This window comes from Cydia splendana, chromosome 3 (genome assembly GCF_910591565.1).
Source record: "Cydia splendana chromosome 3, ilCydSple1.2, whole genome shotgun sequence".
Lineage (NCBI taxonomy): Eukaryota > Metazoa > Arthropoda > Insecta > Lepidoptera > Tortricidae > Cydia > Cydia splendana.
The window spans coordinates 3,464,365-3,477,092 of record NC_085962.1 but is presented as its reverse complement, the minus strand read 5'-3'; positions in this window follow the sequence as shown (position 1 = coordinate 3,477,092).

Here is a 12,728-nt window from a genome sequence, read left to right as displayed (position 1 = left end):
ATAACACTTTGTATTACTACTAGCGCCATCTGTTGGCAAAATGATGAATTAACATTCGTGCTAATGTTAATTATTTCTATCTCTAACAGATGGCGATAGTAATAAATAAATAAATATTGGACATTCTTATACAAATTGACTACTTAAGATGGCTTGTGTTGTGGGTATTCAGACAATACGATACCTATGTGGTGTTTTCAAGTTCAATAATGTCGATGGCGCTTACGCCATTAACAACGATGACTACCAAAGTGGGTACAATTTTGGATTCAACCCACCTCGCTTCACTTGGTTTGATTCCCATTTTAGCAATTAAGTTTTTGTGAATACCTACTAGAACAATCAATCTTGCTGTATATTTACTGCGGAGGTCAATTTACTCGTATGTTTTGTGACGCTGACGATGTGATGATCAGTCATGTTGTGTTAGCAAACTTAAATCGGGTATTTTCACTTCGAGATACAGTTTTGGCGCCATTCATTTATTACGTAAGACGATTTTGGGGTGGAGGGGGGTCGAACATATCTTATGTTTTCTTACAAGGGGGTGGGAGGGGGTTTTCATAGTTCTTAAGTAAGATCACAAAGATGCAATATTTTTTTTAATTTCTATGAAATTATGACGTTTAAAATAATTACTTCCACACTCTATGGAATTATTATACTAGACACCGAGCCTATAACTTCAAACCCTCTCCAGTCACCCTACTCGATCCTGTTAGTACACTATCAAACACGGTGTTAGCTTAAACGAGCTCAAGTACCTTTGTACAGGTACAAATAAACATTCATAAAAATATTTTTTTGAAAATAAATTATATTGGTGTCTGGACGGGGTCAGCCTATTCTTATTATTTCTTACATAGGGTTGGGAGGGGGTCAAAAGCTGGCAAAAATTGTCTTACGTAATTAATGAATGGCGCCTTTAGTGTTTCTATTGGACTTAGGGCCGATACAGACGGACTACAACCCGACTGCAACTTGTATGGGAACTGCACGCCAATCGAAACGTCGGCGTGCAGTTCAGCAAAATGACCCAGTACCCTGGCAGTACCTAGTGGAACTCAGGTTTGGTGTAACAAAGGCACATTATGGTTTGGTCATCCGACTCATCTTGATGAGCACTTAGGAGAGTAGTACCCAAGATAGAGCCGATGCCGAACCCTGGCAGTACCTAGTGGAGCTCAGGTTTGATGCAACATACATAGACACACGCTGTTTTGGATATCCGACTCGTCATGATGATCACTGGGTAGATCAGTACTTTCAGTACCCAAGATAGCTGATGCTGAACCCTGACAGTGCCTAATGGAGCTCGGGTTTTATACAACATAGGCACACGCTGTTTTGGTCATGCAACTCGTCTTGATGAGAACTTAGGAAAGTAGTACCCAAGATAGAGCTGATGCTGAACCCTGGCTGTACCTAGTGGAACTCGATCAGGTTTGATGCAACATAGACACACGCTATTTTGGACATCCGACTCGTCATGATGAGCACTTGGGAGAACAGTACCCAAGATAGAACTCATGCTGAACCCTGGCAGTACCTAGTGGAACTCAGGTTTGTTGCAACATAGGCACACGCTGTTTTGGCCATTCGACTCGTCTTGATGAGCACTTAGGAGATTAGTACGCAAGATAGAGCTGATGCTAAACCCTGGCTGTACCTAGTGGAACTCAGGTTTGGTGCAACATAGGCACACGCTGTTTTGGTCATCTGACACGTCTTAATGAGAACTTGGAAGAGCAGTACCCAAGATAGAGCTGATGCTGGACCCTGGCTGTACCTAGTGGAATTGTGTGTGTTAGTTTATGTGCGGAGCAGCGTGATTACCGCCAGTAGGTGTCCAGACGGGATAGTTTTTCGATCAATTATGTGGAGTGGACGCAAAAATAAATTCAAGAACATTGGCTCGCTGACCCAACATTATGTAGGAAAGCCAGTTGGGTTCCTTACAAAAAGTACTGGGCGACCGTGTAGGATGTAATGCACTTATGAAATTGTATATTACGTGTGGATGATATTGGCAATTTGATTTTATCGTCTGGACACGTTTTTAAAGGACAAAGTAAAAGCTGTAACAGACAGGCGTACCGGACAGCAACCGGTTCGGTACGTTAAGGTAGAAAACCTCCGCGAGCCCTTACAAAGCTCTGCTTTTTGCTAGTTTATAAGTCAACCCTATAGTTGCTGCTCAACGCAACGTTGGCGGAACTGCGCAGCGACGCCATTTTCTATAGCGTTGACTAAACGACGACGCTCAAAAGACGCTAGTGTGGGGTGGCTCGTAGTCAAAAACTAATTAATCAAAACTAGTTTTCACCAAGGCGGTTAGCTAAACCTAGTTTTGACTGAAAATCCCAGGTAAAACTAGTATTCATCGAGGCCTTACGGAAAACTAGTTTTAACTAGGGAAAACGCGTTTTAATTAAAAACGGGGTTTTACAGTAACATCCATAATTATACCTATATTATATTACCTAGTCAGAAATAAACAATTTATACCTTGTTTATAGTTAGTTTTAGTTTAGTTAAGTATTATAACAATAAAATAAACTAACTCACACTCTTTCACTCTTTTAGCCAACAGAGTATTTTTTTGTTTTGTTCCATTTCATAACAAAAGAAATTCAACCATATTTCATTCACTATTGATTTCAAATTCAACTGCCAATATTTTGTACGCCTTAGGCTATTACAAGTACAATTAACTAAATAAGTCATTTTTACTTGAACTGAAAGTTGCATAAAAACCATCCTACCTTTCATGGTGTTTTACTGCATAAGCACGGTCATGCTAAAGCCCTTGCTACACGGTCGCCGACAAGCCTTCTAACCGTCTGACCTTGGTCTGTCCTTGGTCAGTTTTGGTCAAATTCTGTTGGTAACAATTGTCTACACGGTCCGGGACAGACCAAGGCCACGCGGTCTGAAGGCTTGTCGGCGACCGTGTAGCAGGGGCTTATGCCATGCGTTCATGTTAAGCTAAGGGCCACCCAACACTAGCGTATTTTGAGCAACGGCGTCTAATCAGCGCTACGGAAAATGACGTCGTTGGGCATTTGCGCCAAAGTTGCGTCGATCAGCAGCTATACTGCCGGATTCGAACTTCAAGATATTCACAAGAGACGACACGTACTAGATCCATTCTAGATAAGTTATAGTTTAGATATCAACTAGTTCTCTTTTGCAGCGCAATTCGGGCAACCAATGTCACTTTTACGTTAGATAGAGTAAGGTATCTATTAGATGTGAATTGGATCTCTAAGTCATCTTAGAATCAAAGTCAAATTAGATGAATCCTGTGGAATTGTTCAACAGTATCTCCAGAATCGCGCAAATGACAAATTTGACAGGTTAGATCTTAAACATGTCGTTAACGTACCTTGGTGATGTCTAAAAGATGTCTAATAGATGTCTATTTCAAAATCCGAATCGGGCCCATAGAGTTGACTAGACGCCAACGCTCGGGGGACGCTAGTGTGGGGTGGCTCTTAATCTGAACATTAAGGTCGGTATCCATCCGTTAAAAATTATAAACCGCACAGAGGGAGCAAATCCCGCGATAACAGAGATTTATAACCGCTTTCGAAGTTTCCTTAATTTGTAGCCATCAAGTTTTTATGTATGAAGTTGTTATTGTTCTTTGAGGTTTAGATCTGATACTGTGTAGATTGGGTAAAAGGTTGAGGGCAGAAGAGGCAGAGGCAGAATACCCACACGTTGGTTTGATGCCATTGAGGAAGTCACACGTGTCAAGTTCCAGGGCTCTATGCGGAAGGCAGAAGATCGGCCAGGTTGGAGAGCAATCCAAGTTAAAGCGACTTATGGCGGTCACGACCCTCAGTCATGAGGTTTCGACGAAGAAGAGAGAAGAGAAGAGAGATTGGGTAAGCGGTAAGAGCGTGCGACTTTTAATCCGGTGGTTGCGGTTTCTTTAGGATTCCGTACCCAAACGGTAAAAACGGAACCCTATTACTAAGACTCCGCTGTCCGTCTATCCATCCGTCCGTCCGTCTGTCGGTCACCAGGCTGTATCTCATGAACCGTAATAGCAATTGAAATTTTCACAGATGATGTATTTCTGTTGCCGCTATAACAACAAATACTTAAAATAAAATAAATATTTAAGTGGGGCTCCCGTACTACAAACGTGATTTTTTGCGTAATGGTACGGAACCTTTCGTGCGCGAGTCTAACTCGCACCTGGCTGGTATTTTTTTATTTAAGAACAATCTAACACAGATCGTCGTATAATATAAAGCACTTTGAAATTACATTAATTAGTATGTAGGTACATATAAGGTAGGTAGGTACATTAAAATTGTATTGAATTCAAATAACACGGATAGCAGTGTTAGGTACTTCAATTCAATACAATTTTATTTCATATTTTTGACATCGTAAACAAGTTGATGACTTTTATTACATTTACTACAAATCCAACATTCTAGACATTCATGGAACAAGTTAATATCAAAACTAAACTAATATGTGGAGCTATAATAGCAACATATATAGTTGAAACTTACCTCATTAGTACTACTAGACAAGATCATTCAGTAGTTGAAACTAATTCCCGAAGTTTTAGTAGATGTATAACGTTTTAGAAACCCCACACTAGCGTCTTTTGAGCGTTGACGTCTTGTCAGGGGTATGGAAAATGGCGTCGCTGCGCAGATACGCCAACGTTGCGTCGAGCAGCAGCCATACAGTTGGCTATACGCTGACGCTCGTGAGACGCTAGTGTGGGACCCTTTTAACCTGAATTAACTATACTCCAACATTTGAAACTATTGTACCTGAGTTTTTTTTTAATTAAAGGATAATTGCTAAATTTACCGCTTCGGGCAAGACTCGAACTGGCGACTTTTTGGAACACCGGCACACCAATCCAATTGGTCTTAAACCAACGGAGATACAGAAGCTTACCAGAAGCATGTGAATTTTTTCATGCCTTCCATTTTCTTAAACACTTTAGGGAGGCGCATAGCGACACCAACCGTAAGAATGCTCTATTTAAAAGCAATACCTGTCAGCCTTACAAAACGTAGAAAGACGTGTCGTAATAGCGAGGCTTGGTTCACGTTAAAATAGTTAAGTACGTAAGGTATAACACATATAAGATAGATTGAGGTAGCGGTCACCCAAACTACGACACACTTCTTCTATTAAGGACACGGAAGGTTTTTGAAAGGCGTCAACCGAATTGACGAGGGTAGTCTTGCTTAAACATTCAAACCTTTTTGCCTTCGAACCCTATTTCTAAAGTGTACCTTATCCAGTAAGAACAAGGTTGATAATTGAATGTATTTTCAAATGGGAGTAAGGTCGTTATTATTAGTTGCTGAAGAAACTTTGATTGGACAGTGACGTGTCGGCTGGATCATCCACACTAAACCTAGCCCTAGATGGTTATTAAAAGTTATTAGATTAGTTACGGGATACATGTAGACTTATCTATATACATAAGGTTGTTGTTATGACTGTACCTATAGGTACTATACATTAGTAAACATTAGCATTGGCATTTTTAGGGATCCGTACATCAAAAGGACAAAACGGAACACTAATAGGATCCCTCGTACGTTTGTCTGCCATCCCCCCCTCCCCTTTATCTCCGAAACTACTGAAAAGGAGACCTCACGTGTATTTTTCTACAGTGAACGAAAGTAAGAAAGAATACCTACCACATGAGTAGATACTTTTTTCACTAACGTGGACTTTTCAGATTGCACACGGTACATAACGCAAAACACTTCCAAGAAATGTTATTGAAAACCCGATAACTTAAAAGAATGTAAGTATATATTTTTAGTTATATGAATCAGATATTTACAGTTGTATAAAACATTCATTCTTTGAGTTACCTATTTTAATTTAAACTTTCATCGTGTTCCGCATAATATTCATTAAACTACCCCGAGAACGCCGTTTCCAATCAAATGAAAAATCGATGAACCATTGAACCGTTCGTACATTTCGTTATGTACCGGGATTTGCAATTCCCCGATTAATCTCTTTGAATTTGATCACCTGGAAATCACAGCTACGTTTAATAAACATGAAGGGCCAACACATAATATGACGTAATATCGCGGCACTGTGCGACGTGGTGTCACGTTGAGATGTTGTATAACGTTGCGACGTCACACCATGTCGCATTATCCCACGATACGACGTCGTATCCAAAAAAAAGAGAAGAGCGAATCGTCTAGCGTGGTACGGGCTTGTGATGCGGGGGGATGAAAGTCATGTGACGAGAAAGGTATTACGAATGAATGTGGAGGGAATTAACGGGAGAGGAAAACCGAGGAAAAGGTGGATAGACTGTGTGAGAGATGATATGAAACGAACGCAAGTGAATGATGAGATGAGGTATGGAAGAAAAAGACATGCTGCGCTGATCCCAAATGAATGGGATAAGGGCAAGCAAATGATGGTGACGTCGTATCCAAATGGTTCGTGTATTATAACACACTGCCGCTACATCGTCAGTTCTCTTCTTTTGAACTTGGCTTGACACGCTATCGCGTGTCCAGATTGTATGGTAGTGGCTTTTTCATCCATGTTTAGATATTTTGAGCAACTCGGCCGCTCCGGCTATGCCTAACGGCGAAGTACCTATATTATACAGATATCAAATATTATTCTGAAAGCTCCGAAAATATCCAAATTAAATACAGGATTATCCCTAAATCGAGTTCGTGAAAGATAAAACCAAATTGCTATTATCAAAATTTGGGATTACGAGCAGAGTTTAATTTCAGTTGTTCAGATTAAGTATCAATAAAATTTGCATTTTACTGTGGCCTCAAGTTATTCCGCGATCCCAGTATCCGTTTATATGTGAAAATAATAGTTTAACCATAGACAATTAAACAATAAAGACTGTACCTACCTAAAAGTCGCTACTTATAAACTTTTGATCATACGTAAATAGATAAATAAATATGATAGACTTGATAAAAGGGTAGGTGAGTGTTTTTTTTTAAATATATAGAGTAGGTAGGTACCACCCCTACACGTAATGGTTTTTGAGATAAGTTATAACCTAATTATCTTTAGTTTTTAACCCCCCACACAAAAAGAAGGGTGTTATACGTTTGACGCCAATGTCTGTCTGTCGTAGCTCACAAACCGATGGACCGATTTCGATGCGGTTTTTCTTAGGTGAAAACGAGTTTCCTTGTGGTGGTTCTTAGCTATGTTTGGTAACAATCGATTCAGCTGTTTGAATGGCTAAATCTTATTTTAGCGTAGGGTATTTTTTTAATTTTAATTTAATAGTTATTAAATGAAAATCATAATATGAATATAAAACACATTTTATTTGTAGGTATTTCCTTCTCTAAATCGTTTTTATTATTTATACTTGTATTCGGATAATCTAAATAGGTACTACTCCTAGGATTGGAGGATTGTTTCTTGAATAATTTATTGACAATCGGATTTTAACTTAACAATATTGAAGGCTACGTCTTAATTAATCCTTTTGAGTTAGTTTTCGTATTGAATTACTGAATTTGGAACACAATTCTTGTCAGGTAGCCGTTAGACATTTATTTTAATAAATATCATTCTGGAAGTTGTATTTAGAAACGTGAAACGGAGCGGTGGTGTTGAGATTTTCAAATCTGGTATGATTTTGATATTGATTATGATACGATCGCTTTGTCCAACACTAAACTTTGTCTGACGTGAAACGTCAAAAAGACATACCTCTCGCGTCAAAATGCTTTATTCATGCTTTAAATCTACTTTTAGGACTATAACTGCGGATCTCAAATGTACGTTTTGAAGTTATAAAGAGGGACCGTGCGCGATGGAGGGTATGCCATCTTGTGGCCTGAATCGGAAACATAATTATGTGCATGGGATTTTGAGTTTCCAAAAAGTCGGTGCGCTAATCGAATTTAAACTGTTGTGAGACATACTAACATTGAATAAATTTTACTGTTTAGACTCACTTGTTTTTAGTCACTCGCGCGACATGTTTCGGAGAGCCTAGGTCTCCTTTCTCAAGCACTAACAGTGCGAGCAGCGTTCACGACGGCCGTGTATCGCGTACTGCGGCTCGCCGCGTCGCACGCTGCGCGCGCGCCGAGAAAACAGGTTGGGGGAGGTCTTCCGCTGTTATTGTAGGCGGGCATAGTGGTGTGTTTGGGTCATCCAACACTTGTAGCGATGTGCTGTGTACAGCACGAACTCACTATGTCCACTACACTGTCACAACACTCACTGGTATTCTGCAGCAGAATACCAGTCGCGAACGCTACTCGCACTGTTAGTGCTTGAGAAAGGAGACCTAGGCTCTCCGAAACATGTCGCGCGAGTGACTAAAAACAAGTGAGTCTAAACCGTAAAATTTATTCAATGTCGGTGCGCTGTTCAAAATCCCATACAAAAATAGATATAACGCAAATGCGACCACGCGTCCTTTCATTTTCTTTTAAATATAGCCTTACGTTGTAAACTGTCACAATACATTTTCCATACACGTTATAAAAAAACGTCGAGCTCTCACCAAAATTACCATTTAAATTTAAATAAATAGCGATTCGCGCGTGAGACGTGACAAGCATTTCAGCGGATATCATTTACATTTAATTTTCCATACGCTGCCTTAATATACCAATTTAACTTAAACAAGATTCAAGCGATAATGTGCCCTGTATCCGTTAGATAAGGGCTTTGTTTTCTATATTGCTTTATTTAAACCTGCCAATATAACTTAACCACGGCTCAAACGATATTGTGCTCTTTATGCAAGAGATAAGAGCTTTGGTAAATGCTAGATAAGTTGGTACTGCTTTAGATAACAGGGACGTGTGATGACATAATGACATATGATTATCGGGAGTGTGAAAAGGTTAATGTATATGATATAAATTTTCATTACAAGATGAAGTCATTATTTTCAGTAAATTTAGATCATAAAGTTCGTCTAAGCTAAGCGACTAACGCCGCGATTCGGGAAATGATTTAGAGATTCACTAGATATGAAATAGTAAAGATATGTGACGTTCCACGAAAAAAGGTACCATTGCCTCGGCTGAATATTGGAGTGGCGTTAATAATAGCGTAAGCGCCAGCCGCCATAAGGTACCTTTTGCCGTGGAACGTCACATATCTTTAGTATGTCATATCAGGTGAATCTCTAAATCATTTCCCGAATCGCGCCGTGAGCATGTCTAAGCTTTGCACCGACTTGAAAAGAAAACACAAGAGACGACACGTACTAGATCTATTCTAGATACGTTATAGTTCAGATATCAACTAGTTCTCTTTTGCAGCGCAATTCGGGCAACCAATGTCACTTTTACGTTAGATAGAGTAACAGGCCTATTCGGATTTCGAGATAAGCACAAGATCTAGAGACGATTTAGAGATCAACTAGATCTACATTAGATATCGACTAGATGTGACTTGGATATCTAAGACATAACTTGTCGAAATCGTTCAAGAGGACCTCCAGAATCGCGGAAACGTCAAATTTGACATATCTATCTTACAAATATCTTTAAATTATCCATATCGTAACTTGTTGAAGTCTAGTAGAAATCTAATTAATTTTCCGAATCGAGCCGTCAGATATCTATTAGATGTGAATTGGGTCTCTAAGTCATATCCTGTGGAAATCGTTCAACAGTATCTCCAGAATCGCGCAAATGTCAAATTTGACAGGTTAGATCTTAAACATATCGTTAGCGTATCTTGGTGATGTCTAAAAGATGTCTAATAGATGTCTATTTCAAAATCCGAATCGGGCCCACATTCATTGCCACTAAGTGCTACGGGTTACGCTCGTAGCGCGTAGCCACGTCTTTGCCGTATGTAACGCGTAGTCGCTACGAACAGTGTACCCGACAGTCGGGTTCTTGGCGCTGAATGTGTTACGAGAATACCTACTTCAAAAGATAGTGAGGGGTATATAATGTCATTATAAACTTCAATTTCGGGGATCTCGGAAACGTCTGTAACGATTTCGATGAAATTTGCTGTATGGGGTTTTTGGGGGCTAAAATTTATCTAGCTATGTATTATCTCTGGGAAAACGCGCATTTTCGAGTTTTTATATGTTTTCCGAGCAAAGCTCGGTCTCCTAGATATTTAATTTAATACCGTAATTATTCGGGGTAATATTGAGAAAAATCAGGGGTAATAATCATTGCCACGGACTGGGATAACTCAACATAATCCAAGAAAATCTCTGTCATTCACTCGGCTTGGTACCAAGACGATCTCGAATTATTTAGAGTGCGAGTCGGGCTCGGGCGTTAGGGCTATGTCATGACGTTTTTGCTTGTAAGGTGCAGTAGATTCAGCCAGCAGAGTTTTTGAAAAATCGTAGCGCTTATTTAGGGCCCAGCGGACGGTGGGACGCGGCTAAATATCTTTTTTAGGGGTACTCTTTTGGGCAGTCGTGTAAAAATGAGTGATGTTCACCGCCGCATTACTTACTCTCGCGATTATGTCATTCATTCCGCCACTCATTTTACAAATGAAACTTTGTTTCCGCCACTGTATCTGTAAATTTCTTCATAAAAAGAGGGACTTTGCCATGGAACCCTAAACAGAGACAATGTTCATTAAACGACTGCATTAAATGTAATACTGCATTAAATGTGGGTACATTCGGCATCTGAAAGTCTCGGATAAAGGATGACTCACGTTAGACCGGGCCGTGTCCAGAACGGAGCTTCCAGCGCTTACTTTTCTATGTCTTGACATGTGATCACGTGATGCTTTCCATAGAAAACGATGCGCCGGAAGCTCCGGCCCGGACACAGCCCGGTCTAGCGTGAGTCATCCTTAAAGAGCCAGATTACAGCCTCATGGCGCAGAAATATCAGGCCTATAACGGGAATAGACCCAGAGGGATAAATTATTTGCTCATCAAACGAAGTAGGGTACTTTGGGGTTATTACGATAGGCTTTTGGGTGAGGGAAGAGGGGTTTTCTAATATTCGAAGTTTGAAAGTAATTGTTATCCGTTATTGTTTAATTGCATTTATAAAGTCGTGGGGTAGTTCGGAATGTCCGAAGAACAGGGGCGTAGCCAAATTGGCAATCGTTGATAGAAAACGCAAATTGAAACTTAAATAATGTATGGAAATAGTCATGGGACGTTTCGTAGCATCCATCATACCGATACATTTTTTATTTTCGATTGCCGTTTGTCGATGTTCGATTGTCACCTTGGCTAGGTCCCCATTAAAACTATTCTTATAAAAAAATGTTGATATGTGTAATCTGAACCAATTTTTGATAGACCAAAAAGCACATCAACTAACATAAGTTGGTTTCGATGTTTCATTATAGCATATGTAGGTACTCTACACACCTACAGCTGGGGGCTGGAGCGAACGGCGGCAGTTCACATTTCACAGTGACATGGCGTGTTGGCAAGTGATGCAAGAGAATAGTGCTTCGTGCTTATAGTATTTTTCGACCTCGGTAGGTACGTTTTAGGTTATAAATGATATGGAGTTAACACCTTACCCATCGAGTTTAAATAAATACTTACAGTAGATACTTTATGATTACCGAATTTACCTCGTCACGGAATAACCCCAAAGCACCTTAGCCGATATTTATTTTACATTCCATCGCAACACCTGGAAGGAATAGAACTTTAAATTACTTTTGAACTTTTCTTTAATTCCCAAAGGATTTGCATACTCAAGTCTTGAAAATAGAAAATACGGAAGTGAACCTTGATTACGGTAAAAGGGACCGTCAGGAAGAAAAGATTGTGCGACTGAGCTCTTTAATTAAAATCTACATTGGTCCGTTGAATAAAATGAATAAAAAAAAACCGGCCAATTGCGAGTCGGACTCGCAAACGAAGGATTCCGTACCATTATCTATAAAAACGGTCACCCATCCAAGTACTGACCCCGCCAGACGTTGCTTAACTTCGGTCAAAAATCACGTTTGTTGCCCCACTTAAATCTTTATTTTATTCTGTTTTTAGTATTTGTTGTTATAGCGGCAACAGAAATACATCATCTGTGAAAATTTCAACTGCCTAGGCCTATCACGGTTCATGAGATACAGCCTGGTGACGGACGGACAGACGGACGGACGGACGGACGGAGTCTTAGTAATAGGGTCCCGTTTTTACCCTTTGGGTACGGAGCTCTAAAAAGTCGCGTCATGGTCGTATCATAACAAAAAGAAAACAAGTAGAGATTTAAAACTAAGAATCGGCCTCTTATTTTATTTATTTATTACAATATTATCTTCTTCTTCGTGTTCTTCATTACTGAAGGTCGTGCCTGTCTTGAAATGCCTTCACCGAGGCCTCGACGAGCTGCTTCCATTTCACCCTGTCTTCGGCTTGTCTAAGGGCAGTAGTGACAGTAAGTCCTGTAATGTTCCTTACTTGATCGGACCAACGGGTGGGTCCAAGAATATTATATTACAATATATTTACACAATAGACGGTGCAGGCCGGGGTTCAGGCAGACCGAAAAGGAGATGGCGGGACGACTTGGACGCATACTACCCCAAATGGTGGGAAAATGCCGACGACAGGGTCGAGTGGACAAAACGAGGGGAGGCCTTTGCCCAGCAGTGGGACACCAAAGAAGGCTAAAAAAAAATATTTACACAGCATGACAGTTCACACCAAACCGCAGGCAAATTTACACATGCAAATAGCAAAATATATTGAAATATAATACCTATCTATAGTCCTTTAACTCCATGACCATATT